At 40.6% G+C, this 25005-nt stretch overlaps 1 pseudogene; it reads right to left on the reverse strand.

Annotated features, from left to right (window-relative positions):
• LOC110284533 (alpha-enolase-like) overlaps window positions 1-24114 on the reverse strand; it is a 62664-nt pseudogene extending 38550 nt beyond the window's left edge.
• Window positions 24115-25005: the final 891 nt, after the last annotated feature.

A 25005-nucleotide genomic window follows, 5' to 3' on the forward strand; every position in this document is an offset into this window, starting at 1 on the left:
AATAAATAAATGCTGAACATTAAAACAAAGAAAAGAACAGGAAGAAAACTAATTTTGTATTTCTTAGAAACAAGGTTTAAGTATAAAGTAGGTTACTTTAGAGAATACAGTTACTATAGATAGCAAAAATCGGCTACATTCTTTAATGTATGCCAAATAATTCATAAATATGGAAAGGGGTAATTGGCTTTGCCCCACTTCTCCCATTAGTGAAAAGTATCATGTGAAGCAAGGGAGTAGGAAATTGTAGGCATACCTCTTTTAGAATGTGTGTGTGTGAGAGAGAGAGAAAGAGAGAGAGAGAGACAGAGAGAGAGAGCTCAAGGATGCTTTTGCCAAAGTGTACAAGTGGGGGGAGAGAATAGCTTTCTAGATGTGATTCTCAGCTTCCACCTTTGTGTTGAAGCAGAGGGTCTCTTGATTATACATGGTATACTGTATGTTCCAGGCTTGTTGGCCCATTAACTTCCTGTAAGTTCTCTCATTTCTGCTTCTCTTCTCACTGAAAGCATGCTAGAATCATATATACATCTCAACCTTCATCAGGCTTTTCATTTGAGTTCCCCGTTTCTGAACTCAGGTCATCAGTCTTGAGTGACAAATACTGTCCCGAGCTATCGTTCTCGCCAGCAAGAACACACTCGGACAACTGGATTCTTCTGCAGCAAAAGGCTTTATTGCTTCTTCAGGAGGGAAGACCTAGACCCCGGAAAATGGCTTTGCTTATATAGCCCTCAGCCATGGCATTTCAGCACCTGATGTGGCATGTCAGCTCCTGATTCGTTGCTCGCCCATCACCCCATTACTACGCCCCGAGATGAGCAGTGACTAGGCTTGAGTTCACTCTCACACCTGCATACAAGGCTTGTTTACTAGTTAGGCACAGCGGAGGCCAGCACCATCTTATAATGGCGATTGCTCCCGGCACAGCTCTCCACAAAACACTTTTACCCACTGAGACATCTCCCCATCTCTCTACCTTGGTTTTTGAGACAGGGTTCCTCATTAGCTCGCAGAATTCACCAATTAGTCTAGTCTGGCTGGCCAGTGAGCCCCAGGGAACCTTCTATCTCTGTCTCTGTTGCAGTGGTTAGGTTACACCTGTCTACCTCCACACTCATCTTTTTAAATTTGGGTTCTGAGGGATTGAGTTTAAGTCATGATGCTTGCAGGACATGTTCTTTACATACTGAGCTACTTCTCTAGTCTAGTCGCCACTGTTGTGACAGTCAGATGCAATGGAGACAACTGAGAAAACAGGTACTGCACTAAATAATGTATAACCTATGATACTACAAGAACTTTACTAGAATTAACAAGAGAAAAATAAGGGGGCAATGGGAGCCAGGAGAAAGAATGGGGAGAAGGAGGAGAAGGGGGTTATAGCAGAGTAGATGTGAACCAGTATGGGGGGGAGGCATGACTACAGGTCTATTAAATTTTAGAGTATTGAACGGTCAGACTTAATCAAGCACACTATTGTCTCCATGATGTTTTGTCTTCCAAGAAGCTCCCAGCAATGGAGCAAAGATGAGCATAGACTTAAGTCTAGATTGTGATGAGCCCACTAAACCTATCATCCTTTAAAGTTGTTCTCTCAGACACTTTCTATTGTAATTCTCTAATAAAGTGCGTTAGTTCAGACTCTTTTTCCATACCTGATATATGCTGATCTTTCCAGCAATATGGTAGGAAAACAGAAGCCTTTGACAGAAGGAACATGAGGTGGGAAGAGGAGAAGGAGGAGGAGGAGGAGTGTCGAGTCCACTCTCGACCAGCAAGAACGACAGGACCACCAGTCCTTCTAACAGCAGTTTATTCAGTCCTGTTTCTTCTTGTTTATATCTCCCCCTGAGCCCTGGGCCTCTCACTCTTAAATACTCTCAGTTCTCATCCATGCATAGCAGGCCACGCCACCTCACCAGGCACACAGCTTCAGCTAATCAGGGCAGCAGGGGCATATCTCCATCAAAATGGATTTACGGGTATCCTGGTACACCTGCGCAGCTCTCAAGATGTTTGTGGTTTATATGAGGAAGTCAGGTGCAAGTCATACGACTTAGCTGCAGTCCCTGGCGCCTTTGGGACTGCTGCCACACCCGCTCCCCACAGAGGAGGAGGAGGAGGAGGAGGAAGAGGTGATGGTGGTAGGGGTGCTGGTAATGGTTGTGGTGGAACTTGACATAGGTGTATAGGGACTATAGAATGGTGTCTGGATTGTCTCTTGATTTCATAGGGAGAGACCTACTGAATAAGAACAAGACAAGGTACGGGGAGAATGAAGGAGTTAAGTCAGCTTGTAAAGCCTCCTGGGACAATAGGAAGTTGGCATATGGAATCTTTTCTCTTATGCTTTCTCTCCTAAACCACACCAGTGACATTGGACCAGGAGTTTTAGACCAGTGAGAGCTTTCTGTGGGCCTGGAGTTGTATTTGCTTGCTAAGAACAGAAGAGTCTTGGCTCTCCTCTTGCCCACTCCTCCCCCACTCTCTTTCAATCCAACCCTTATCCTATTATATGTTTTTGACAATGGAAGCATTGGAGTGAGAAACAGGCCTGTGTAAGGGTGGTCTCCTTTCATAGCTGTAGCACTGTACCCTTGAACCTAAATGGTTTCTATTAAGTTGAACTTGTGGTGTCGGCACCATCTGACATAAAGGGCCATTGTGATTGTTCAGGTGTGTGAGACTCTTACTTACAGAAAGATTGGCATAACAACTTTTTCATTAATAATTAGTTTTCATACAATGGATTGAATGCAGAAAATAATACTTTATGTTCGTTGAACTCTAACATAATGTTGAGAATTAACATAGGTAGAATGGCCTTGGAAATGTTCACTCTGAGACGTTACTAAAAGGGTGAGAGAACCTTTCTAGATCTGGCCCTGTTACAAATTTCTGTTACACATTTATGCATTCAGTCAGGCGTCTTTGTTCTGCAAAAGCAGGCATTCAGAAATCTCAGAGAACCACTTTCTACCAAAGAGAATGGGGTCTTCAAGGTTAGTTAAGGGTTTCAAAGCCCAGGGCTTTCAAAGCTGCAGGGGTGAGGTGAGAGGCTGGGAGAAATTGGGCAGCTCTAACCTTTCAACTTTTAGTTGTTGTGAATAAGAATGGCATCTAGAATCCCCTCATATGTTTTGCTTCTTTCCTAACCTACTGCTTTCTGAGAGTGGATAAGAGAATGGTTACTTAATATCACAGCACTCAAATGATTGTTGATCTTCAAGACTTATAAGCATACAACTTGGAGACTTCTGTGCTTGTCAGCTTGACTGGGGAAGTATTTATGAATGTCTCAAAACTAGTTAACAGTTGGTTAAGGTTTTAAATGGCAACAGCAGGTGTAAGACCTAGCCCTCTGCAAGGAAGCCAGTGATATGTCATGTGAGAGGAATGGACCGGAGCACCAATCATGGTTGGTTTATAAATGACATGAAACTAGTATGGACATAGTGTCTGGAACTGGGTATTGTGACCTTCATCATGAACTCATTCTTGGCTCAATACCTGATACAAAGATAGCAGCCACCATTCTATTTTAAAGTGCCAACTAATTCCTAGAAAGAATGGACAGCTGTAGGAATTATTTGAACGCATATGTTTGTTGTGTTTTTTTATTCAGTACAGGATAAAAGTTTGTCATACATAATATCAGATATCTGGTGTTAATGATACCACACTGCATTCAAGAGCCCTCTCATTTTCTCTTTCAGAGTTATGAGCTACAACTATTCCTCATAAAGGAGTGATTCCTTGGCATGTAATTCACTGAGAATTCTCTTAATTTGCAATATTGTCTTCTTGATCAAAATATATTTTCAATATGAATCTACCTGAAATGTCACTTTTTTCCAACCTCGATACTTGGTTCCTGATAAAGAACCATTGATGAGTTCTTAAACAGAAAAATAAGCACGAATCATATGGCTCCAAATCAATGATTGGCTAAAACTCTACTCAGTTCCCAAAAGATAAAGTGTGAAGAAGTTGTAGCAGCTCTGAAAAAATGACGTCAACCACTTACTCCGCTGTTCATCTTACAGAAGACCAGAAGATATTCTCTGTTGATGTGACTGCTGAGGTTTTGCTTGTTTAGCTTTGTTTTTTGCTTCTATTTTGTTTTTTAGTTTGAGATTCTGTATAGATTTGGGCTAGATGTGCTATTGTTTCTTTCTCTTTCTGTAAGAGGAGAATACAGGTATACTGACACACACACACACACACACACACGTATATGAATGATTCCAAATAAATGAGTTTCCTGCAATTTTTGTCATTGTTTAACAGGGTCTTTATTCCAACTGTAATGTTTGTTTTTAGTCTAATTGGCATATTTAGATACTTATGCCAACAACATTTTAGTAAGTATTCTTTTGCATGATGAAATTCATTGCAGTTTTACTCTGCACGCTTTCGGAGAACCTCTCATTTGCTCAGAAAACTGCCTGGGAATTGGGTGATCAAAGTTCCTGTCTTGATGAGTATTCTAGGAAGCAAGTATAAAATTAAAACCCAATTGCAAGCAGCCTTTCCCCTTTGTGAAATAGGTTTTCAGTTCTCCCCTACATAGTTACACTGAACTCTGAAGGGTTGAGTTTCTGGAATTTTGTTCTCCCTAAGGCATGGAATTGGGAGAAAGATGGCATGGTTGAAAAATTCCTATCCATGTGGTCTAAAAAATAAGCAGCTCTTTAAAAGAATAAAACAACAATTGGCGTAAGATAGGTACTGCTGTTGAATGTGAATCACACGCCCTCAGCACATCTCTCTCCTTCCATGTTCCTGCTACTACATACCAAGGCTGCCTTGGTAAAGCAGGAAGGTGATGCAGATAAGTCTTGTTGAAAAATATCGGGTTTGTTTTGATTTGCTGCATTCTATAGGAATAGATCTGAGAGATCATTCACAGAAGAATACCTGATAGCATCCTGTGTGATAACAAGGCATCATGCATACACACATGTTGATAAAACCTTCACCCCCTAGCTTAGCTTTCTACTTTCCTTCCCTCTAAATATAATGGGGACACAGCAGTCACTTTCAGTTTCATCTTTCTTCCCACTCCTCACAAATCATAAGTTTATATTCTCGTGGGCATGGAGCTGCCCACCTGCACAGCCTACAATCTGATGGTGGCTATCGATACATTTCTTCATGGGGTGTGATGCTTTAGTGTAACATTGCCAGCTGTAGAGGAGCCAAGTCAATAACATCCATTGTTCATGTAGCACCATTGGAAGGATTGTTTTCACTTCTGAAAGAAAACACACTCTTAATATTAAACAACGACAACAACAAAGCTCAAGTATACTGTGTAGCTAACAGCCTCACTGTTTTGTAGGAAATAATATGTAGTGTTCAGCTTTAATAAAACAGAGTTCAATATTCAAAGCAAAATACATAATGACTTGCTAATGCTACTATGTTCTTTGTATAAGCATTATGCAGGGGATAGACATTCTGGGTTCTTCTTATTGATAGTGGTCACCAAGAATATATAGGGGTTTTTAAAATCTCTTGTGCTTTTTAAATATTTTGATGGACGATCATTTTATTGACACATACTTAAGTCTTAAGCCAAACCCTCAAAGCAGAGACCATTTCAAGTCAAAAGCATATAGTCTCATTGTCTCCCATGTTTCTCACATTGTCTGTGAAAGTTATTTTTAAGCACTTAAATACAAATGTGAACTCTCTGCACTGCTAAATATCACCCAAACATTAGCCAACTCATCAGCAGCATAACTAAAACACAGGGAAGGAGGCCGTAGTCACCCCCATCCTTGTTCCAATTGACAGCACTCCATTGCTTCTCTGTGTCTGGTGATTACTGCTGGATTTTAAATAGCTGGATTCAAACTGAACTTTATTTTCCTAATCATTGGTAAAAGTTTAGCCTGGTATGATTAACTTGCTGCCTCACAAGGTCCATAATTTCCTGTTTTAGGTGGGCATATCACCGAGTGTGCTCAAATATGATTTCTCCACTTACTCATTTCCCAATTAATTATTCAGCCACTGACTTATCTTTAGTGTGATAGCTGTGGTTGTGATCACACTATGTGTATTTTTCTTATATTATTTTTAGGATGGTACTTTATTAATGCTTTGAGAATTTCATCAATGTCTTTTGATCATATTCATAGTCTAACTCCTTCCACTAACTCATCCCACTTCCAATCCTATCTCTTCATTCCTCCATATGGACTCTGGTCCATTTTATTTAATAATAAATTTATATTTAGTAATAGCCCTGTGGGTCCAACTTTTGTTGGTCATATACTTCTGCATGTGCCATCCACTTCAGTTTGATTGACTTATCCGGGGTTACATCCTTAAGAAGCTGATACTCCCAATCCCTGAAGGTATAAATGTATTGCTTAAAAACTTATATTTAAACTTATATTTAAAATTTGAATTCTAAAATCACATATTTTTTTAAAAAAATAATACCTTTTGGAAATAAACAATTCAAAAAAGTATATGGATAAATGAATATCATGGTACATGTCTATAGTCTTAGCACTCTGCTGAAGGACTGCCATAAATTTGACGCCTGACTGGGGGCACGTAATGATACCTTCTCTTTAATGTGTGTGTGTGTGTGTGTGTGTGTGTGTGTCTGTGTATTTAGAAGAAATAAGCAAAATGTCAAAACAATAACAATAAAATAGCTATATACCTATAAGTTAGCATTATTTAATATCTGAATATAGACTTGATCTTTTAAATATATTCTAATAAAGCTCAAAAAGTATATTTTAATATTTGTAATACACAATTATAATTAATTATATTTTTGTTAATTTGTAATAAAATTATTACATTATAATCTTATATATAATATGTATATTACATTATGTACCTATTATATAGGAGATATAATTATATCTTATTTTTTTTTAATATTTTTATTACATATTTTCCTCAATTACATTTCCAATACTATCCCAAAAGTCCCCCATAGCGCCCCCCACTTCCCTACCCACCCATTCCCATTCTTTTGGCCCTGGCATTCCCCTATATTGGGGCATATAAAGTTTGCAAGTCCAATGGGCCTCTCTTTCCATTGATGGCCGACTAGGCCATCTTTCGATACATATGCAGCTAGAGACAAGAGCTCCAGGGTTCTGGTTAGTACATCATGTTGTTCCAACAATAGGGTTGCAGATCCCTTTAGCTCCTTGGGTACTTTCTCTAGCTTCTCCATTGGGAGCCCTGTGATACATCCAATAGCTGACTGTGAACATCCACTCCTGTGTTTGCTAGGCCCCAGCATTGTCTCACAAGAGACAGCTATATTTGGGTCCTTTCAGCAAGATCTTACTAGTGTATGCAATGGTGTCAGCGTTTAGAAGCTGATTATGGGACGGGTCCCTGGATACAGCAGTCTCTAAATGGTCCATCCTTTCATCACAGCTATGAACTTTGTCTCTGTAACTCCTTCCCTGGGTGTTTTGTTCCCAATTCTAAGAAGGTGCACAGTGTCCACACTTTGGTCTTCATTCTTCTTGAGTTTCATGCGTTTAGCAAATTGTATCTTATATCTTGGGTATCCTAAGTTTTGGGCTAATATCCACTTATCAATGAATACATATTGTGTGAGTTCTTTTGTGATTGTGTTACTTCACTCAAGATGATGCCCTCCAGGTCCATCCATTTGGCTAGGAATTTCATAAATTCATTCTTTTTAATAGCTGAGTAGTACTCCATTGTGTAAATGTACCATAATTTCTGTATCCATTCCTCTGTTGAGGGACATCTTGGTTCTTTCCAGCTTCTGGCTATTATAAATAGGGCTGCTATGAACATAGTGGAGCATGTGTCCTTTTTACCGGTTGGGACATCTTCTGGATATATGCCCAGGAGAGGTATTGCTGGATCCTCCGGTAGTACTATGTCCAATTTTCTGAGGAACCGCCAGACTGATTTCCAGAGTGGTTGTACAAGCTTGCAATCCCACCAACAATGGAGGAGTGTTCCACTTTCTCCACATCCTCGCCAGCATCTGCTGTCACCTGAATTTTTGATCTTAGCCATTCTGACTGGTGTGAGGTGGAATCTCAGGGTTGTTTTGATTTGCATTTCCCTGATGATTAAGGATGTTGAACATTTTTTCAGGTGCTTCTCTGCCATTTGGTATTCCTCAGGTGAGAATTCTTTGTTCAGTTCTGAGCCCCATTTTTTAATGGGGTTATTTGACTTTCTGGAGTCCACCTTCTTGAGTTCTTTATATATATTGGATATTAGTCCCTTATCTGATTTAGGATAGGTGATGATCCTTTCCCAATCTGTTGGTGGTTTTTTTGTCTTATTGATGGTGTCTTTAGCCTTGCAGAAGCTTTGTAGTTTCATGAGGTCCCACTTGTCAATTCTCGATCTTACAGCACAAGCCATTACTGTTCTATTCAGGAATTTTTCCCCTGTGCCCATATCTTCAAGGCTTTTCCCCACTTTCTCCTCTATAAGTTTCAGTGTCTCTGGTTTTATGTGAAGTTCCTTGATCCACTTAGACTTGACCTTAGTACAAGGAGATAGGAATGGATCGATTCGCATTCTTCTACATGTTAACAACCAGTTGTGCCAGCACCATTTGTTGAAAATGCTGTCTTTCTTCCACTGGATGTTTTTAGCTCCCTTGTCGAAGATCAAGTGACCATAGGTGTGTGGGTTCATTTCTGGGTCTTCAATTCTATTCCATTGGTCTATTTGTCTGTCACTATACCAGTACCATGCAGTTTTTATCACAATTGCTCTGTAGTAGAGCTTTAGGTCCGGCATGGTGATTCCACCAGAGGTTCTTTTATCCTTGAGAAGAGTTTTTGCTATCCTAGGTTTTTTGTTATTCCAGATGAATTTGCAGATTGCACTTTCTAATTCGTTGAAGAATTGATTTGGAATTTTGATGGGGATTGCATTGAATCTGTAGATTGCTTTTGGCAAGATAGCCATTTTTACAATGTTGATCCTGCCAATCCATGAGCATGGGAGATCTTTCCATCTTCTGAGATCTTCTAGAATTTCTTTCTTCAGAGACTTGAAGTTTTTATTATACAGATCTTTCACTTCCTTAGTTAGAGTCACGCCAAGATATTTTATATTATTTGTGACTATTGAGAAGGGTGTTGTTTCCCTAATTTCTTTCTCAGCCTGTTTATTCTTTGTGTAGAGAAGGGCCATTGATTTGTTTGAGTTAATTTTATATCCAGCTACTTCACCGAAGCTGTTTATCAGGCTTAGGAGTTCTCTGGTGGAATTTTTAGGGTCACTTATATATACTATCATATCATCTGCAAAGAGTGATATTTTGACTTCATCTTTTCCAATTTGTATCCCTTTGATCTCCTTTTGTTGTCGAATTGCTCTGGCTAGGACTTCAAGTACAATGTTGAATAGGTATGGAGAAAGTGGACAGCCTTGTCTGGTCCCTGATTTTAGAGGGATTGCTTCAAGCTTCTCACCATTTACTTTGATGTTGGCTACTGGTTTGCTGTAGATTGCTTTTATCATGTTTAGGTATGGGCCTTGAATTCCTGATCTTTCCAAGACTTTTATCATGAATGGGTGTTGGATCTTGTCAAATGCTTTTTCCGCATCTAAGGAGATGACCATGTGGTTTTTGTCTTTGAGTTTGTTTATATACTGGATTACGTTGATGGATTTCCGTATATTGAACCATCCCTGCATCCCTGGGATGAAACCTACTTGGTCAGGATGGATGATTGTTTTGATGTGTTCTTGGATTCGGTTAGCAAGAACTTTATTGAGGATTTTTGCATCAATATTCATAAGGGATATTGGTCTGAAGTTTTCTATCTTTGTTGGGTCTTTTTGTGGTTTAGGTATCAGAGTAATTGTGGCTTCATAGAATGAGTTGGGTAGAGTACCTTCTGTTTCTATTTTGTGGAATAGTTTGTGAAGAACTGGGATTAGATCTTCTTTGAAGGTCTGATAGAACTCTGCACTAAACCCATCTGGTCCTGGGCTTTTTTTAGTTGGGAGACTATTAATGACTGCTTCTATTTCTTTGGGGGATATAGGGCTGTTTAGATCATTAACCTGATCTTGATTCAACTTTGGTACCTGGTATCTGTCTAGGAACTTGTCCATTTCATCCAGGTTCTCCAGTTTTGTTGAGTATAGCCTTTGGTAGAAGGATCTGATGGTGTTTTGGATGTCTTCAGGATCTGTTGTTATGTCTCCTTTTTCATTTCTGATTTTGTTAATTAGGATGCTTTCCCTGTGCCCTCTAGTGAGTCTGGCTAAGGGTTTATCTATCTTGTTGATTTTCTCAAAGAACCAGCTCCTTGATTGGTTGATTCTTTGAATAGTTTTTCTTGTTTCCACTTGGTTGATTTTGCCCCTAAGTTTGATTATTTCCTGCCGTCTACTCCTCTTGGGTGAATTTGCTTCCTTTTGTTCTAGTGCTTTTAGGTGTGTTGTCAAGCTGCTAATGTGTGCTCTCTCTAGTTTCCTTTTGGAGGCACTCAGAGCTATGAGTTTTCCTCTTAGAAATGCTTTCATTGCGTCCCATAAGTTTGGGTATGTTGTGGCTTCATTTTCATTGAACTCTAAAAAGTCCTTAATTTCTTTCTTTATTCCTTCCTTGACCAAGTATCATTGAGAAGAGTGTTGTTCAGTTTCCACGTGAAGGTTGGCTTTCTATTATTTATTTTGTTATGGAAGATCAGCCTTAGTCCATGGTGATCTGATAGGATGCATGGGACAATTTCAATATTTTTGTATCTGTTGTGGCCTGTTTTGTGACCAATTATTTGGTCAATTTTGGAGAAGGTACCATGAGGTGCTGAGAAGAAGGTATATCCTTTTGTTTTAGGATAGAATGTTCTGTAGATATCTGCCAGATCCATTTGATTCATAATTTCTCTTAGTTTCTCTGTGTCCCTGTTTAGTTTCTGTTTCCATGATCTGTCCATTGGTGAAAGTGGTGTGTTGAAGTCTCCCACTATTATTGTATGAGGTGCAATGTGTGCTTTGAGATTTACTAAAGTTTCTTTAATGAATGTGGCTGCCTTTGTATTTGGAGCATAGATATTCAGGATTGATAGTTCCTCTTGGAGGATTTTACCTTTGATGAGTATGAAGTGTCCCTCCCTGTCTTTTTTAATGACTTTGGGTTGGAAGTCAATCTTATCAGATATTAGAATGGCTACTCCAGCTTGTTTCTTCATGCCATTTGCTTGGAAAATTGTTTTCCAGCCTTTCATTCTGAGGTAGTGTCTATCTTTTTCTCTGAGATGAGTTTCCTGTAAGCAGGAACTCATCTTGATGTTAAAGTTGGCATTTTGTTCTTGTGGCTGTCTTCTTTTAGGTTTGTTGAGGGATTACCTTCTTGTTGTTTCTAGGGCGTGGTTCCTGTCCTTGTATTGGTTTTTTTCTGTTATTATCCTTTGAAGGGCTGGATTCGTGGAGAGATAATGTGTGAATTTGGTTTTGTAGTGGAATACTTTGGTTTCTCCATCTATGTTAATTGAGAGTTTGGCTGGGTATAGTAGCCTGGGCTGGAATTTGTGTTCTTTTAGTGTCTGTATAACATCCGTCCAGGATCTTCTGGCTTTCATAGTCTCTGGTGAAAAGTCTGGTGTAATTCTGATAGGCTTGCCTTTATATGTTACTTGGCCTTTTTCTCTTACTGCTTTTAGTATTCTATCTTTATTTAGAGCATTTGTTGCTCTGATTATTATGTGTCAGGAGGTATTTCTTTTCTGGTCCAGTCTATTTGGAGTTCTGTAGGCTTCTTGTATGTTCATGGGCATCTCTTTCTTTAGATTTGGGAAGTTTTCTTCTATAATTTTGTTGAAGATGTTTGCTGGTCCTTTGAGTTGAAAATCTTCATTCTCATCCACTCCTATTATCCGTAGGTTTGGTCTTCTCATTATGTCCTGTATTTCTTGGATGTTTTGAGTTAGGATCTTTTTGCATTTTACATTTTCCTTGATTGTTGTGCCTATGTTCTCTATGGAATCTTCTGCACCTGAGATTCTCTCTTCCATCTCTTGTATTCTGTTGCTGATGCTCGTATCTATCGTTCCAGATTTCTTTCCTAGGTTTTCTATCTCAAGTGTTGCCTCATTTTGGGTTTTCTTTATTGTGTCTACTTCCCTTTTTAGGTCTAGTATGGTTTTGTTCATTTCCATCATCTGTTTGGATGTGTTTTCCTGTTTTTCTGTAAGGACTTCTACCTGTTTGATTATGTTATCATGTTTTTCTTTAAGGATTTGTAACTCTTTAGCAGTGTTCTCCTGCAATTCTTTAAGGGATTTTTGTGCTTCCTCTTTATTGTCTTCTGCCTTTTTAGCAGTGTTCTCCTGCATTTCTTTAAGTGTGTTATTAAAGTCCTTCTTGAAGTCCTCTATCATCATCAGGAGATATGCTTTTAAATCCGTGTCTAGCTTTTCCAGTGTGTTGGGGTGCCCTGGACTGGGCGAAGTGGGGGTGCTGGGTTCTGATGATGGTGAGTGGTCTTGGTTTCTGTTAGTAAGATTATTACGTTTACCTTTCGCCATCTGGTAATCTCTGGGGTTAGTTGTTATCGTTGTCACTTTTTAAAGATTGGAGCAGAAGCTGTGTTCCACTCACCAGCAGTCTCTAAATCCTGTGGCGGGGGTCGTGGGTAGCTGACGGTACCCTGGTGCTGGTCCCGCTGGAAGAGGCCTGTGGTCCTACTCAGGCCGTTTTTCTGCTTCCCTAACTAATGCAGTCTCTGGTCCCGCGTGCAATTGGATTGGAGCAGAAGCTGTGTTCCACTCTCCAGAAGTCTTAAGATCCTGTGGCGGGTGTTGTGGGTAGCTGGTGAGTGTCAGCCGACCCTGCACCCCAGCTGCCCTGGTGCTTTTCTGACCGGAAGAGGGTTGTGGCCCTATGTAGGCCGGATTTCTCTCTCCCCAACCAGAGCAGTCTCAGGTCCCGCGTGATTGGACTGGAGCAGAAGCTGTGTTCCACTCACCAGCAGTCCCAAAATCCTGCGGCGGGGGTCGTGGGTAGCTGGCGGGTGTCAGGCAACCCTGCGCTCCCGCTACCCCGGCGCTGATCCGGCCGGATGAGGCCTGTGGTCCTACTCAGGCCGGTTTTCTGCTTCCCTAACTAATGCAGTCTCAGGTCCCGCGCAATTGGATTGGAGCAGAAGCTGTGTTCCACTCACCAGCAGTCCCAAAATCCTGCGGAGGGGGTCGTGGGTAGCTGGCGGGTGTCAGGCAACCCTGCGCTCCCGCTACCCTGGAGCTGATCCAGCCGGATGAGGTCTGTGGCCCTACTCAGGCCGGTTTCTGCTTCCCTAACTAATGCAGTCTCAGGTCCCGCGCAATTGGATTGGAGCAGAAGCTGTGCTCCACTCACCAGAAGTCTTAAGATCCTGTGGCGGGTGTTGTGGGTAGCTGGTGAGTGTCAGCCGACCCTGCACCCCAGCTGCCCCGGTGCTTTTCTGACCGGAAGAGGGTTGTGGCCCTATGTAGGCCGGATTTCTCTCTCCCCAACCAGAGCAGTCTCAGGTCCCGCGTGATTGGACTGGAGCAGAAGCTGTGTTCCACTCACCAGCAGTCCCAAAATCCTGCGGCGGGGGTCGTGGGTAGCTGGCGGGTGTCAGGCAACCCTGCGCTCCCGCTACCCCGGCGCTGATCTGGCCGGATGAGGCCTGTGGTCCTACTCAGGCCGGTTTTCTGCTTCCCTAACTAATGCAGTCTCAGGTCCTGCGCAATTGGATTGGAGCAGAAGCTGTGTTCCACACACCAGCAGTCCCAAAATCCTGCGGCGGGGGCTATATCTTATTTATATTTGAGATATACTTATACCTTACTTTAAATATTGGGAAAAACCAAAGGAAGAAACTGTAGGAATTACTAAACATTAGGCATTCCCAATGAAGCTTTCTGAGACATTAATGATAACTCCACAGAGTTTGAAAGAAACGTGAACATTGAGTCTTCTGTTTAGATTTTTAAGCTTTACATTTGATCTTTAGAGAATTGTGACTGAATTTAGTATGCAGAGCTAAACATTAGAACCTCAAACGGTGTTCTTACTTCCTTTCCTCTGCACATTTTTCAGATTTATTATAGTTTTAACATACTATTTGTATTTGGTTGTAATAAAGATAATTCATGTAACTTTTATTTCTTGCAGCTTCCTGTTTAATAATAATTAAAATTTGCTGCTGTAACTGTGTTTGTATTCTTTCACTCCCAATCAGTGCTAGAATTTAGCTTTCAGTCTTTTTAGAAAGATTTCAAGGTTTTATATGTTTGAGTTTTACGTACTAAAGCTGGTTTTTTTAATTTACTTATTTTTTTTTCATATTACAGTCCAATATCACCCTTTTCTTGCTTCCCAGTAACCCTCACTCAAGTCCTCCGCCACCCTTCCACCTTCTCCTCTTATAAGAAGGGGAGGCCTCCCTCTGGGTGTCAACCTCCCCACTAGCTCTCCCTCCATATCAAGTTGTTGTATGCCAACTAGGCCCATTCTCTCTCATTAAGGCCAAACAAGGGAGTCCATTTAGGGGCAGAAGATCCATACACAGTCGGACAACAGGCTCAAGGACAGCCCCTGCTCCAGGGGCTTAGGTTCAGCCTATGCTTACTCTTTGGTTGGTGATTCAGACTCTGGAAGCCCCAAGGGTCCAGGTTAGTTAACTCTGTTGGTCTTCTGTGGAGTCTCCGTCTTCTTCAGGTCCCTCAATTCTTCTCTCAACTCTTCCATAAGACTCTACAGGCTCCATCTAATGTTTAGCTGTGCGTCTTTGCATCTCCTTCCATGACTGCTGGGCGGAGTCTCTTAGAGGATATTTATGCTAGGCTCCTTTCTGTAAACATAACAGAACATTATTAATAATGTCAGGGGTTGGTTCTTGCCCATGAGATGGGTCTCAATTTGGATAGTCACTTGTTTATCACTTGAGTAGAGGAGAGGGATACTGACTTCTTTGAGTAAATTTTGTATCCAGCCACTTTACTGAAAATGCTTATCAGTTGTAGGAGTTCTCTAGTAGAATTTTAGGGTCACTTATGTATACTATAATATCACCTGCAAATAGTGGTAGATTGATTTCTTCCATTCCAGTTTGTATCCCCTTCAACTCCTTTACTTGCCTTATTGCTATAGGTAAAACTTCAAGTACTATGCTGAAGAGATAGGGAATAGCCTTGTCTTGTCCCTGATTTTAGTGGAAAGGCTTTAAGTTGTCCTCCATTTAATTTTATGTTGGCTATTGTCTTTCTGATTATTGCCTTTATTGTGTTTAGTTATCTACCTTGTTTCTGTGTTCTCTCCAAGATTTTATTATGAAAGGGTGTTGTATTTTGTCAAATAATTTTCCAGTAACTATTAAGATGGTCATGTGTTTTTTTTTTCTTTCAGTTTGTTTACCTGGTGGAATGCCTAGATGGGTTCTCATATATTAAACTATCCCTGCCTCGCTGGGATGAAACCTACTTGATCATGGTGGGTGATGTCTATGGTATGCTCTTGGATTCTGCTTGCGAGTATTTTAGTGAGTATTTCTGCATCAGTGTTCATAAGGGAAATTTGTCTGAAATTCCCTTTCTTTGCTGAGTCTTTGCGAGGTCTAGGTGTCAGGGTGACTATGGCCTCATAGAGTGAGTTTGACAGTGATCCTTCTGTTTCTATTTTGTGGAAGACTTTGGGGAGTGTGTTGGTATTAGCTTTTCTTTTAAGTTCTGGTATAATTCTGGAGTTCTGCACTAAAACCTCCTGTTCCAGAGCTTTTATTTTATTTTATTTATTTATTTGAGGGGGGCTGGAAGACCTCTAATGATTACTCATATTTCCTTAGGAGTATAGGACTCTTGAGATAGTTAGTTTACCTGGTCCTGATTTAGCTTTGATAAAGACTATCTGTCTAGAAAATCATCCACTCTCTTTAAATTTTTCAGTTTTGTACAGTATAAGTGTTTGAAGTAAGATCTAATAATTACTTGAATTTCCTCAGTGTCTGTTGTTATGTCTCCCTTTTCATTTTTGATTTCATTATTTGGGTGTTGTCTCCCTTCTTTTTAGTTACTTTGGCTAAGTGTTTGTCTTCCTTGTTGATTTTCTCAAAGAACTAGCTCTTGGCTTCATTGATTGTGTTGTTCTTTGTTTCTAATTGATTGATTTCAGCCCTGAGTGTTTGATTATTTGCTGCTATCTACTACTCCTGGGTGTATGAGAGTGTGTGTGTGTCTGTGTGTGTGTGTGTTTTAATTTTCTAGAGACTCCAAATGTTCATTAAATTCATTAGTATGAGAACTCTCCAATTTCTTCATGAGGGCATTTGGTGCTATGAACTTTCCTTTTTGCACTGCTTGCATAGTGTCCCATAAGTTTGGGTATGCTGTACCCTCATTATCATCCAAATTTCCTGAATGTTTTATGTCATGAACTCTTTAGAATTTGCACTTTCTTTGATTTCTTCGATCATATTTCCTACACCTGAGATTCTCTCTTCCAGCTCCTGTATTCTGTTGGTGATGCTTGTGGCTGTCGTTCCTGTTCTCTTTCCTGTGTTTTTCATCTTCAGGATTGCGCCAGTTTGTGCTTTCTTTATTGTTTCTATTTCCTTTTTCAGGTCTTGGACAGTTTTACTAATATCTTTCACCTGTTTGATTGTATTTTCCTGTATTTCCTTAAGGGATGTGTTCATGTCCTCTCTTGAGGCCTCTATCACTTTTGTAAGATTGAATTTAAGATCATCTTCTTGTGATTCAGTTTCATTAAGTTATCCAGTGTTTGTTGTAGCAGAATAGCTGCATTCTGGTAATGCTGTATTGCCCTGGGTCTTGATGATTGTGACCTTTAGGCATCTGGTTTTAAACCTGATGGCAGCAGGACTTCTCAGGAATGTGGAGTGAGCTGTGGGCTGGACAGTGGAGGTCAGGATACCCAACTCTGCTGGCTGTGCCTCAGGTAGACCCCACTCTTCAGAATGAGTTACAGACGGACCCAACTGACATGGTGGATAGACCTGACTGGATGGGGTTGGTGGAGCAGAGTTGCATGCTGGCTAGTTTTGGCTCCCCCTTGAAGGTTTCCAAGGAGAGGCAATATGCTCTTGTGGCACCTCAAGGGTCCTCCAGACCAAAGAGCAAGTCCAGAAAATGGGGCTCTGGGGACTGCATGCAATTCACCTCTGCAGGATGTCCCAGGTGGATCTGGGTGGATCTGACTAGGATGGGATTGGTCAGGCAGGATTCTAAGCTGGTTAGTTTTAGGGTCCCCGAAGTTTTCCATGAAGAAGCAAGACACTCTTGGTAGCCAGCAAGGGTCCTCCAGATGAAAGAGCTAGATAATGGGGCTCAAAGGTCCACATGCAACACACTTCTGTCAGGAGTTTTTAAATACTTATTTTATTTCCATGCTTGCATGTGTGTATGAGTACATGTGTGTGTTTGTGTGAGCTTATATATCCTGGATCTGGATTAGCAGACCATTTTGTGCCCCCATGTGGGTGATGGAAACTGCAGGGCCCTCTGCAAAAGTAATGAGTGCTCTTAACTGTTTAGCTCTCTCTTCTATATCAAAGGGTTTCTAAGTATTTCTGTAAAACCTGATCAGTACCTCGGTTGAGTAGTACCTTTTAATTGTCAACTTGTCAACATAGAAACACTTGGAAAGAGAGTCTCAATGAGGAATTATTTAGATCAGGCTGTCTTGTGGGCAAGTCTGTGGGAGATGTGCATTTGGTCTGGACTGTATACACATAAAATAAAGGCTGATCTCTAAGCATGCACATATTCATTCTTTTTGCTCTTGACAATGGATATGACTAGCTGCTTTAAGTCCAGTGTTGACTTCCCCTTAAAGGTGGACTGTAATCTGTAATTGTGAGCCTGATAAAAACTCTCTCCATTAAAATTGCTCTAATCAGGGTATTTTATCCCAACAGAAATGAAGCTAGGATAATACTATAATACCCTTGTTTGATGAGGCAATTCTGTCTATTTTCTGTTATTAATAATTATTCTGCAGGAAGCTTCAGATCCTGTCCTAATTCTTTTTTATTAATTCATTTTATTTTCTATTTAGTTATTTGTAGTGATCCTTCATATGTGTTTATGCATGTATGTGAGATTATTTACCATCCTTTTTTGAAATAGGAATATATTGAAGTTATCCTAATTGACTAGTGAATAGTAACATGATTTATACACATGCATAGAAGTTTATGTAGTCAGAAAGATACCTAAGAAGATATTTATGTACTAATTTAAAAAGACTTCTGGGAAATGTGTTAAACAGAAGTTTCAGTGTGGTATTTGGACAGTTAATACAAGTGTCATGGAACAATGTTTCTGTCAATTATGGGGCACATGTCTAGGTCCCCTACAGACTAGAGGGGTACTAATCTGTAAGTGCCTTTTAGATATTGGAAACAACAAACCCACCAAACAGTAGGACAGGTGATAAGCAAAATAGGTGGTTTATTTTTATGGAATTAGGTAAAGAGCTCTTTGGAGAATGCTTAAGAACTTAAGAAAGGACTCATCTGTGACGGGGTGAGCCATGGCAGATGGCGATAGGACTGCCTGTCAGACTTTGTTTTATTGAGAACCATTTTATGTTATTTTGATGTTTGAGCCACGTTAAAACAAAATAGTAAAAACCACTGCATTTAAAAATACCAACCACATTGGCTGTACAGGAACTGGAATTTGGTTTCGTTCTGAACATTTTGGAACTGGTTCCATATTCTGATTTCTATGCACAAGTCTTAATGACAGGTTCTCTGGAAATACCATCCATTTTAAGAGCTTGTTCTCCAGCAGGAAGTCATCAGCGACCACTCTCCACTCACTCATTCCCCACTCAACTCCGTTGTTTCTTCCTATAGTTTCTAAACCTCATGGGCTTGCGAATCCGATGCAGATTATTTATGTTCTGTGAGGAATTACTAAATGTGAATCATCCCCCCCCCCCATGACTCTGCAGACTCCTTATGCATTTCCAGTCAGTGTCAATTGTCAGCTTGGCTCTAGTCTTGTTAACAACAAATAGAATGGATTAGGTGTAGCTCTCATAAAACAAAGTTAGCTCTGTGATGACCCACAGCTGTTTTAAAAATATCTTTAATTTAGAAGAAAGTGGTAGATCAGTATTAGGAATACAGAACTCTAGTATTCCAAAGTAAACAATGGAGTTCATAAAGGATTTATCTGGTAGCCTTATGTCTAGAATTACCTCTTCTTTCTATGGGAAACAAGGAATCTCATAGCGAGCAAAGATAGGGTATTAAATAAGAATGGGATTTCATCTATGCCATTAAGAATCTTCCAATAAATTTAAGGGCAGATATTTTAACCACAATTTAGTAAATATGTTTACTTATCTAAAATAGTATAATTATTTAGAAAAGTGTATACTTTTATGAATGGTATAAATAGGCATAAGTGGTCACACTTAATGATTTGGCTTTATGCAACTTTCATCTCTATATTCACTATATTGAGATAATTCTAAGGTGATGGGGGCTGAGTGGTACCTGTGCTCTGGGAGGGATGTAGTATCTTAGGTATCATAGAATCAAAGATGGAAATGCAAAAAAAAAAATGTATGTTTCTAGCTTACTTTTATATTTTTTAAAAGACAAGGGCCATAGATTATTCCATTATCCTTACAATAAATATTCCAACAAATTTATAGGATCTTACCTGATGCTACTTAGTAAAATAAAAGCTTATGAGATAAGATGACAAGGCATGATTTAAGCATCTTCTTGCCTAGTGGTGAGCTAAGAATATAATAAAATGATTTCTCCAGGTGGCTGAAAAGCTCTGTTAGTGCTTGGCTCTTGTTTTCCTGGCACACTGAGTATTGATTTTACTGACTGAACTCTTCATGCCTCTAGTGAGTAGAACATCTATGGAACAATGCCAAACCTTCATTACAAAGACTCTCTCTTTCTCTCAATGGCAACCAAAAGGAAAGAGGCATAGTAATGTTTCTCTTTTGCCATGGAATTGGATGGTAGAAGAAACTATTGGGATGGGGATGGGAGTGTGGTGAGGCTTGGCTAGGGAGTAGGCATTATGCCTACGATGCCTAAGGCATGTTGATTTTTATAGGTGGAGGTTTCTGGACCATTTGCTGATGGCCAGAAGCTCAAGCAAGATCAGTCTCTGTGCCCTAGCTGTTGCCAGGGACAACAAAGAAGATCTGAGCTGCCCAAAGGAGAACAAAGAAAAGGAATGCACAGTTTTGAAAAAAAGATGATGGAGGTATGTTTTAGTCAGAGTTTCTATTCCTGGACAAAACATCATGACCAAGAAACAAGTTGGGGAGGAAAGGGTTTATTCAGCTTTCACTTCCAAATTGTCTTTCATCACCAAAGGAAGCCAGGACTGGAACTCAAGCAGGTCAGGAAGCAGGAGCTGATGCAAAGGCCATGGAGGGATGTTCTTTACTGGCTTGCTCAGCTTACTTTCTTATAGAACTAAGACTACCAGCCCAGAGATGGCACCACCCACAAGGGGACTCCCCCCCACCCCCTTGATCACTAATTGAGAAAATGCCTTACAGCTGGATCTCGTGGAGGCATTTCCCCAACTGAAACTCCTTTCTCTGTGATAACTCCAGCTGTGTCAAGTTGACACAAATCTAGCCAGTACAAGGTCTCTTACTGTTTCAGTCCTCCATGATTTCATCATGGAGTTTGAACGGGGCCAGTGACTTGGTTTCAGAATGGTGTTACTACTCAGACTCTTTAGGTTTCTTCTTACTAGAAGACATGGGAACCATATTACTATTTTTAAAAACCAGGAAAAACCACATCCATTTTCTGAATGAAGTCCTTTGGTTGGAAGCATCATTTCTTTGTGTTGTGTTAGATGTTATGACATGATTCTAGTTGTGGTTGTGGAGTGTGGAGTGTGGTGTGTGTGTGTGTGTGTGTGTGTGTGTATTATGTGTATGTGTTGTGATTGCAGGCATGTATGTGCCACACATGTAGAGGTCAGAGGACAGTTTTCAGGAGTTGGCTCTCATCTTCCACTTAGTCATGAGGCAGGGTCTTTCTTGACTTTTGTTTCTGCCATTTCGTTACATACCCCAGGTCAGGTGACTGGAACTTGTGCATACGTTTCTTGTCTCTGCCCGCTTCCCTTAGGAATGCAGGGATTCCAAATGATGTTGCCATGCATGGTTGTGTGGGCTTTTGTTTGTTGGTTTGCTTGTTTGTGTTTAACATGGTCTCCCAAAATCTGAACGCAGTTCATCAGGCTTTATCCTTTACCTACTGAGCCATTTTTCCTGTTCCTACAAAATCTTTTAAAACATGAGGATTTCTGGGAGAAAAAAAACCTAACATTTCCAATGCTATAAGTTTAGAAGCTATTTATGTATTTATATAATTATAATGACTAATGTGGTAGTCATGAAACATGTGTGGGCAATCAAATAAATATTCAATTCTATAGTTACAGGCACATATCTACTTTAGGGAAGCCATAGTGGCTAGTTGTAATGATATTGAATGGCAAACATTTAGAATAACCCAGACATCTATAGGACAGTACCAAATATGAATAATGTTTTAATAGACTACAGTTTATCAAAATATTCTTAAAATCTATGCATCCCTTTTCTCTCTCCTTATATTTTCATTATCACAGTAAACAACAAATATAATAATTAAAACTATAATTAGTTAATGGACAGAATAGTATGAAAGTCCTCTTTTCCTTCCCTTCCCTGAGTCCCTTTCTGCCATGCCTCTGACAGGGCTGCCCACTTCTGTCATTCTAAATAACACACTGCCCACGTAGATCCGTTAATGCCACATGGTGTCTGTTGTATCCCTGAGGAAGAACTCTATGTTCGCTCATCGTTCCCCAAATTGGTTTCCAAACTTCATACATCCATTTTTAAATTTTCACTTGTACTAGTTGTAGCATAGAGCAACCCATCATTCTAAAACAGGGTGAATTCCTAGGCTCTGCTTATGGTGAGACTTTGACCCACTCCACCAACCTCCTTTCAATACATTCTTTTGCGGGGGAGTGGGTTGAGAGGGGGGGCTTCTGTGGCTTTTATTTTTGCATATAAACCACTGGGGGGTCTTGATGGTGGGCACCCTAGCGATTATAGTGGAGTTCCGAGGGCTCCAGACACTAACTGGGAAGTCAGGTGACAGAAACAATGATTTAGACCAATCACATGATTACAAAGCTGGGTTTTCCTGGTGGTCAGGTGTGGACATCTAAGTAACAGGTGACATGGGAAGGGCATGCACTGGGCCAGCCTTGAGACACCTGGATGACATCTACAGAGGACCTAGCAGCTGGTAGCTCCAGAGATCTCCAGTTCACTTTTTACTTAGCCAGGGATTTTCTGGAGGACCTGCCAGCAAACTTGGCTTTGCTACCCAGCTCTTCCTTGACTATTTTTCTTTTAATTAGATATTTTCTTTATTTACATTTCAAATGCTATCCCAAAAGTTCCCTATACCCTCCCTCCCACCCTGCTTCCCTACCCACCCACTCCCACTTCTTGGCCCTGTACTGGGGCATATAAAGTTTGCAAGACCTAGGGGCCTCTCTTCCCAATGATGGCCAACTAGGCCATCTTCTGCTACATATGCAGCTAGAGACATGAGCTCTGGGGGTACTGGTTAGTTCATATTGTTGTTCCTCCTATAGGGTTGCAGACCCCTTCAGCTCCCTGGGTACTTTCTCTAGCTCCTCCATTGGGGGCCCTGTGCTCCATCCAATAGATGACTGTTAGCATCCACTTCTGTATTTGCCAGGTACTGGCATAGTCTCACAGGAGATAGCTATATCAGGATCCTGTCAGCAAAATCTTGCTGGCATATGCAATAGTGTTTGCGTTTGGTGACTGATTATGAGATGGATCCCCCCCGGGTGGGGTAATCTGACTGTACTTGGCCAGGCACTCCATCAGGTCAGTGATGAAAGTGTCCTCAGCCTCCCCAGATCAGTGGGACACCATGACACTCCAGCCAGTGGACAGGGCCAGCTGCAGAGACTCAGTCACAGAGCCGATCTGATTCACTTTGAGTAGGAGGCAGTTGCAAGACTTCTTGCCTGAGGCCTTGGCAATCCACTTAGAGATGGTCACTGTGAGGTCATCACCTACCACCTGGATACCCACACTAGCCATGAACTTCTGCCAAGCATCCCAGTCGTCCTTGATGGATACCACTGGGTAGTCTGGATGAAGGACTTGTACAGGTCAGCCAGCTGGTCGGGTGTGATGTACCTGCTGGGGTCATCCAGAGACTCGAAGTCCAGGTCATACTTACCAGACCTGTAGAACTCAGAGGCAGCCACATCCATGCCTATGACAACCTGGTCAGTGTAGTCGGCCTTTGAAATTGCAGTCTTGAGCAGCAACAGTGCTTCTTTGTTCTCTAGGATGTTAGGCGTAAAGCTGCCCTCATCACCCACATTAGTGGCATCCTTCCAGTATTTCTCCTTGATGACATTCTTTAGGTTATGGTAAACCTCTGCTCCAATGAACATGGCTTCCCAGAAACCGGATGCCTCCACAGGCAGGATCATGAACTCTTGCATGGTCAGCTTGTTGTCAGCATAAGAACCACTGTTGATCACATTGAAAGCTGGGACCAGCAGGACGACTTCAGGGTTGCCGGCCCAGTCAGCAATATGATGGTAAAGAGGCACCACCTTTTCCCTGGCACCAGATTTGCAGACAGCCAGGGACACTCCCAGGATGGCATTTGCACCAAAATTATATTTCTTCTCAGTGCGGTCCATCTCAATCGTCACCTGTTCACTCTTCTCTTGCTCCACAACATTCACTGTCTTGCTAACCAGAGCAGGTGCAACAGTGTTATGGATGCGCTCAAAAGTCCGTAAGTCACCCTTCCCCATGAAGTGGGTCTTATTATTGTCTCGGAGTTCTAGGGCCTCGTAGATACCAGTGGACGCACCGCAGCTCAGAAGAGACCTTTTGCTGTGTACAGATCCACCTCAACAGTGGGATTCCCACGGGAGTCTAAGATCTCTCTCTCTCTCTCTCTCTCTCTCTCTCTCTCTCTCTGGTATGGATCCTGAGAATAGACATGGTGAACTTCTGGCAGTAGGTTCGCTGAGAAGGAAGGTAAGAAGGTGCAGTAGACACCGAAGTAAACGTTAAGGACCTCAATACATTCTTAATCAATCTTTCCCCTCATTCTTGAAAACAATTTACAACCGTGAAACACATACACTCATGCAAAATTTAGCTTGACACATCCATTGTTTACATTTAAAAGTAAAACAGAGAGACAATAGTTACAATTCTTTAACAATGTGGATATTAATCACAGAACAAATTCTTTGAATGCCTTTTAGGTGATTGGCATATGTTCCTTGGTTATTGATCTACTCCTACTAATGGAGAAGATGATTAATGTGAGTTTTAGGAGCATCTTTACTACACAGTATGCTATTCTAGCTTATCTATGATGTTGCAACTTTATTTGCTGATGCATAACTCATATTTTTATTATTAATATTTAATTACAAAGTAATGGGTTATTATCATTTTTTTATTTGTTCATGGGACTATTTTCTTTAATTTTAAAATTAATCCCATGTCTTACTCTTTGGATTGTTTCTCATTTCTCTGCCCATACTCTTTCAGAAAGATTTTTTTTAAGTGTTAAGTTTTCTGAATATATAAATATCCATATATATGTGTGTATATATATACATATATATATATACATATATACACACATATATATAGTAGTTTTTGCACCACATATAGATTAGATATGAGTGAGAAAGGGGAATTCTAGATGTATAGAATTTTTACAAGAACTTACATGTTTTTTGTCTTTTCTTCCATCTGACTTTATTACTGGCCCTAAAATTCCAGAACCCATAAGATTACTGTCCCTACAGCTAAGGTGATATTCAACATTTATCACTTTCTCATTTGGTAAATCCAGCCCTGTGGTAACCACCTTGACTATTGATGTGAATCTCTTGAGGAAGACAGACCTGAGAGATGATGTCCTTTGTG

The sequence above is a fragment of the Mus caroli genome, unplaced genomic scaffold (genome assembly GCF_978045245.1).
Source record: "Mus caroli unplaced genomic scaffold, Mus_caroli_1 scaffold_19, whole genome shotgun sequence".
Classification (NCBI taxonomy): domain Eukaryota; kingdom Metazoa; phylum Chordata; class Mammalia; order Rodentia; family Muridae; genus Mus; species Mus caroli.